Here is a 6,475-nt window from a genome sequence, read left to right on the forward strand (position 1 = left end):
GATCCTTTCAAAGGATAAGCAGTGGCAAAAATTGACTGCATGGATAATTGCCAACCCAGAACCAATCAAGAAAAAGACACCCCTGATTTGGTCTTACATGCAATTCACTCCTCCCCCATATCGGGATGTATCTTGGCTAAGAAGCCCCCTCCCCCTGATTTGGTCTTGATTTACCCCCCCCCCCAATATCGGGATGTGTTGGCTGCGCTGCTAGCTAGCTCGCTCTAGTATGTAAGTGTTGTTCTCGCACGCGCGCGCGCACGTACGCATGTAACCGCCAATTGCAATATTTGAAAAAAGAACCCGATCAACCACTGTTTTGCTGTTCAGAAGTCCGTCTATAATTCATCATAAACTAAAGGAACACAGGTCAGATTCGGACAACGACTTCAAATTCATTCGCAGAATACGCTAAACAGTAAGTTAGATAACAATTTTCTTTGATATTGTTTTCGTAGTTAGTGGCTCGGCCTGATTTTCTAGAATGTTACTGTTAGTGTTACTGTTAGATGTCGTTGTACTGCCACGGGGTTTCACTGCCACCGTACCGCCACTGCCCCGTTGGCGCGGGCCGGGACACGCCTGTCTCTGGCGAAATGGATTATGGGGTGCGTTAATATGCTTTGACTTTGTATAGGCTGAGGTGAGCTGAGCCGAGCATTATTGTCATTGAGTAGTAATTCGCTCGTATGGCCTGATATCTATTTTCAATGTTTTACAAAACCATCTCTGAATACCGGCGGTATGAATTTATGAATGAATGACTTGTTAAATTAATGCTGTACAGTGCAGTACTGTCATGACATTGACTGTAAAAGTGTCAATTAGGCCATTGGTTACTGCACAACATTGACATTGTTTCACTGAAATGGAAACCTTGCCGAAAAATATTGCTCTGGAATGAGGCCTATAATTTGTTGTTGTTGGTAGATAATGTTGGTAAATTAAGATGACATGGACATGGTAGTATTAAGGTGAAACATGGTAAGGTGTCCTAAATTTTAAAACATAAAATAAAGCATTAAAGGCTACGCAGGCCCTAAAAAGCTACGCACCACTTATTGTGCATGCAATTTCAATGGTAAAATGTGCACTTTGTGTGCGGAACTGTGACTGGAGAGAGTGACAAACGATTCCTATTCAATTTTTCTAGAGAGACTGCAATAATTATTCAGAGAAAACCTACAACTGTTTGGAATTAACATATTTTAGAAATCGAGGCAGAGAAATATTCCATGATAAATCAAGAAGTGTTCTGAAAACATGGCGGGATTTTGGTATTAGTGAGTTATGTGATATTTTCTTCTTGGTTAGGCCTAAGGTTTTTTAGAATATTTATTACATATGAATACGATATAATTTGTTCAAATATAAAAATTGGCATAGTTTTTGACGTTTGTAAACAAAATTCGTAGTTTACATAGTATATGTAAATGTATCCCCCCCAAAAAGGGCCTATACTAATCTGAACTCAGCCATGCCAGCTGACTAAAATCACAATTTCTGAATTTTTTCCTTGGGATTTTTCCGTGGGATTGGGCGCTAATTTCGCACCAACCAACTTCGAGCAAAATTCACCACCAAATGTTGTTCTCAAATGTCATATCAAGTCTGAATTGCATTTGAATGTCCATATGCCCACCGCTTTTCCGAATATCGGGAACAGCTGTATATCGGCTTCGATCTCTACGTCATTGTTTGAATCCTCATGCGTTGCTTTGCCGTAATTTTGATATGGACTGAAGTTCGTAACCAAATCATGCAAACTGCCGCAGGCAAATCTTTTGGTCGCTAACTTCAGTCCTTATAAATAATGGCAAAGCCAAGCAAAGTGATGTCTGACTGAGAATTTGAACGATAACGTAATGTTTAATGTTGGGGCCTGCAAAGATAATCTGGCTTGAGCCCGGACCGGAAGGTTTAGCAAAAAAAATTATGGGTCCTGGATCGGCCCGGAACTCAGAGCCACCGCTCAACAATGCTGCTGCAGCCCTAAGAAAAACCTGGCCCCGCTAATCCCTAATGCACTTTCGTACCCTGCGATGTTAGCAAACTAATTTAACCTAAATATTTGTCCGAATCAATTCACTGAGCATCAGGAACATCTTTATTCCAGCTTCCACCATGATTTCATCATTCGAGTTATCAGATGTAGGGTCTCACTCCACCGTATATTTATTTGGATATTTGCTGAAGTTAGCGATTACAACGCGCAAACACGAAGTCAACAGTGTTTCTGCCCTCTGCGTTCGTTTGGCAAAATTTGACTAAGAATTTTAACTAAGACGTCGAGATCAAAGCTAAAATAATGCTGTTTCCACTGCTCAAAGTGGCTGAAATTCATGTAAAGGATGAATTAAGTTAGATTATTCGAGAAAATAGATGAGCTTGGTTCATGAATAGTGGTAAATGGTCACATTATCTTGGTATTTATTTAGTATTTTTGGGAGACATAACAGCTTCTGATCTTCGCTGTTTTGGCTCTCAACCCGGACCGGCTTGGCCTGGGGAAAATCCCCCCAACTCACTGGTGTCTGAATTCCACCCCGGCATGGCTCCCACCATTACAATAATATCGGGAATGGAGCCAAAATACCGCCGTTCCCGATCGTGATGTTCGGAAAAATGGTGGGCATACTGTGTATTGACCTGTGTATTGACCAACAAAATACGCCATAATAAAGACAACGCTGGATCCGTGCGCTTACAATTATGTCACAATGGTAAAGTGAATGAAATGCGCACCAATTGCCGATGCAGAATCGGCTTTCTGTTTACACGTAGTAAAAAAGCCGATTCTGCATCGGCTCGCGGTTCTGAACCTACTACTTTGGTGGTGCAAATTGCTGATTCTGAACCGCGAGCCGATGCAAGTTAATCGTGTTTTACACGCTATGAAAAAGCCGATTAAGTGTAAACACGGTATATATTTCCGTTAGAAATATTTGCTGTATTTTTCAAAAGGAGGGACACACTTGTGTAAAGAATCCATATTTACATTAAACACATAGGCCCGAATTCACAAAGGTGGTTTTGAAAACCCATGGTTGAGTCCATGGTGTATGCAGATTTCCTGTATAAATTACGCTTAATTTAGCACGTATCTGGCGCGTGTATAAAAAATGTCCAATTCTGATGCACGCTTTTGTCGCAGTGCGCCAAATTGACGCCTGTTACCATGGTTAGATATGCTATTTTATTCATGAGTCCACTGTTTGAAGAGTGGACTCATTGGCCCGAATTCACAAAGGTGGTTTTGAAAACCCACGGTTGAGTCCATGGTTTATGCAGATTTTCTGTATAAATTACGCTTATTTACTGCGTATATTAAAAAATGTCCAATGCTGATGCGCGCTTTTGTCACAGTGCGCCAAATCGACGCCTGTTGCCGTGGTTATCCACGCTATTTTATTCATGAGTCCACTGTTTTGAATAATGAGTCCACTCTTCAAACACTGGACTCATGAATAAAATAGCGTATCTTACCATGGTAACAAGCGTCAATTTGGCGCATTGTGACAAAAGCGCGCATCAGCATTGGACATTTGTTATACACGCGCCCGATACGCGCTAAATTAGCGTAATTTATATAGGAAATCTACATAAACCATGGATTCAACCGTGGGTTTTCAAAACCACCTTTGTGAATTCGGGCCATTAATTCAAAACAGTGGAATCGTGATTAAAATAGCGTGGATAACCACGGCAACAGGCGTCAATTTGGCGCACTGTGACAAAAGCGCGCATCAACATTGGACATATTTTGATATACGCTGTAAATAAGCTTAATTTATACAGGAAATCTCCATAAAACATAGACTCAACCGGGGTTTTCAAAACCACCTTTTTGAATTCGGGCCATTGACTATTGTTCTCAAGGGGGGGGGGGGGCACAGGTCAATTGGGCCCATCTGGATCCGTTACTGTGATTGTCAATACCAAGAAAAGAAAATCATATTGAATGTTATCAATTAATTGATTAGGCCTACCTTTTGAAAACTGCTGCTCTGGAAATATGACTTCAGATCATTCTTTTTCTATTAGATAATTTTCTCTTGCATATCTACATGATTGCTGATCAAAACACGTTACGCAGCAGAGTAACTGTGTTATATTGATCTATATATTTCCAGCATGCACACACAGAAAATCTTTGGTGGGGGAATTTTATTTCTGTGACATCAATTTCAAACATATTTTCAAGTGAATTTGCTGCATATGTTGAAATAAAAATTATCATTATGCTGTATATGAGTGAATCATTGCATTTTGGAGCTTAAAGAAAGTTTTACTATATTAGTATTATATTTTTGTTTTTATCTGCACATGCATATTTTCCAACACTTAAATTGATTTTATTTCATTTAAGATTGGACGACGGATACACTGGATGATAATATAGATGGTCCAGGATTATCTGGGAAGGAAACTACAGGTGTTGAACACAGAAAACCGTTTACAAGAAAACAACTGGAGTTTGTGAAAGGTAATTGTGTAAGAATTCACTTCAGTGGAAAAAATTGCAAAGCTTCATTAAATAAAACAGATTGTACTCCTGCAGTGTCATAGCTGGAAAAAAAATTGTGAGGAATGGTAAAAATACTGAAAAAGACCAAATGTCATCCCCATTTATAGGATTACACGTCCTTTCTAACACCCCCCCCCCCCTGGAAAAAAATCAATATGCTGGCGGGGGGGGGGGATTGGACACTTTGGCCCCAGGTATGCATGTGGTATGGTATTTGTCATCATTTGGGCAACCTCCCATTAATATAACGGGTTATTTTCTGCTAATCTATGGTTAAACATGAATTTCTTTATCATATTGTACAAAATGTTTTGTTGATATTTGCTAATTGGTACTATTCAATTGAAGGGTAGTGTATTATGCAAATTTCTCGATATTTTAGAAAAATATATCAATTTCTCAAGAAAGCTTGCACGCACGAGCATTGATGTTTTGAACCCGTAGCTGACATACTGTCCTTTGCATTGTTTTCATCCCATATTCCTTATTACAGCTGCAAGATATTAATCTTGCCGGGTACGCATTCACTTCACCTTGGTCGAGTGCAGCACAGTGGATAAATGTGTTGCTGAAGGAAAACACCATTGCTAGGATTCAAACCCACGACACTCTGTTGAAAGGTGAGAGTCAGAACCACTAGACCACGACGCACCCACAGTTAACAAGCTGATGTCATACTCCCACTTGTTCTTTTGTATTTTATAACAAGAAGTCATGTTTATTCATATTTTGACCTCCAAGAACTAAAAAGTGGAGTGAAGATTTATTTAATGTAAACACATGCATTGCTTGAAATCATTTTATGCTACGTGGGACATATCATACACACGTGTACGAAAATATGAAATTATTATGATTTCATTTTATAACATAAGCCTAACACATATTCCTGACGATCATGTGCACATTCCAGTAATTTTTCCCAAAATGTTGCTAAACCTTCAAATCAAAGACTTTGTTATCAGATTTTAACGAAATTGTCAACATTATGCTTTTCTGATTAATTCTCTTCCTACCTAAATCTTCCCTTTCCTCATGCTTTCTTTCTATGGACCCTTCATTCTCCTTATAACTATGTTATATGTAAAATGTAACCGGTCGTCCAACCCATTTGATTGAAGGGCTAGGTACTCTAGACTGAAAGTTATGTGATTTAAATTCAAAGAGTACATCAGACAAAAAAAAACACTGAAAATTTCATCAAAATTGAATGAGGATTAACAAAATTATGACGAATTAAAGTTGTTATTTTTTTATAAAACTGTTCTCTGCAAGTCCTCATGAATATACAAGATCCCAATTTATATATTTTTTTGTATTATATGAATTCAAATTTTGTCCAAGCTAGGTTGTAAAAAATTACGATTGACTACTGATATACTGTGTAAGACAAAAATTATATTATTTCTCACACATAGTTGAGTTATTCATCTGATTCAACACAACAAAAATAGACAAAAAATAAATAAGTGGGAATCTTGTATATTTGAACTATGGGAAATAGTTAAAAAATAGATGTGCTACTAAGAATTATTTTCTATATGATTTGCAAAATATTAAAAAAAGATGTCGCTATTTTTCTTGTTTTTTTTTCTATTTTCATGATATATTCTTTATTATTCTATTATTCTATATATTCTATTTTTTATATAGATATTATTTATTCCTTTAAGTATCTTTAATGTATTTATGATAAACTTTTGGCATGTTTCTACAGAAAATCATTAAAAAAGGATTTATCTTTTCCGGACTCGAAAAACCTTATCGCCCTTAAACCAACCTGCTTCTACAAACCAATTAATCTGATTAACTCGCTTTTCGCGTTGCAAATACGGCGGATATCGGAAAATTCAACCTATAACCTCACGTTGCATTGTACATATGTCCAAAATTGCATCTTCTTAGGAAAATATTCCAAATTTGTGGTAGATCTCACTCAATGTAGCA

The 6,475-nt window shown here is 37.7% G+C and overlaps 1 long non-coding RNA gene across 1 annotated transcript; it reads left to right on the top strand.

The window, feature by feature from the left end:
• Nucleotides 1-216: 216 nt before the first annotated feature.
• On the top strand, nucleotides 217-6,120 carry LOC135157051 (uncharacterized). The gene is made up of 3 exons (XR_010296132.1): nucleotides 217-418; nucleotides 4,370-4,486; nucleotides 5,022-6,120. It is a non-coding gene; the product is annotated as an uncharacterized LOC135157051 (long non-coding RNA).
• Nucleotides 6,121-6,475: the final 355 nt, after the last annotated feature.

The sequence above is a fragment of the Lytechinus pictus genome, chromosome 16 (genome assembly GCF_037042905.1).
Source record: "Lytechinus pictus isolate F3 Inbred chromosome 16, Lp3.0, whole genome shotgun sequence".
Classification (NCBI taxonomy): domain Eukaryota; kingdom Metazoa; phylum Echinodermata; class Echinoidea; order Temnopleuroida; family Toxopneustidae; genus Lytechinus; species Lytechinus pictus.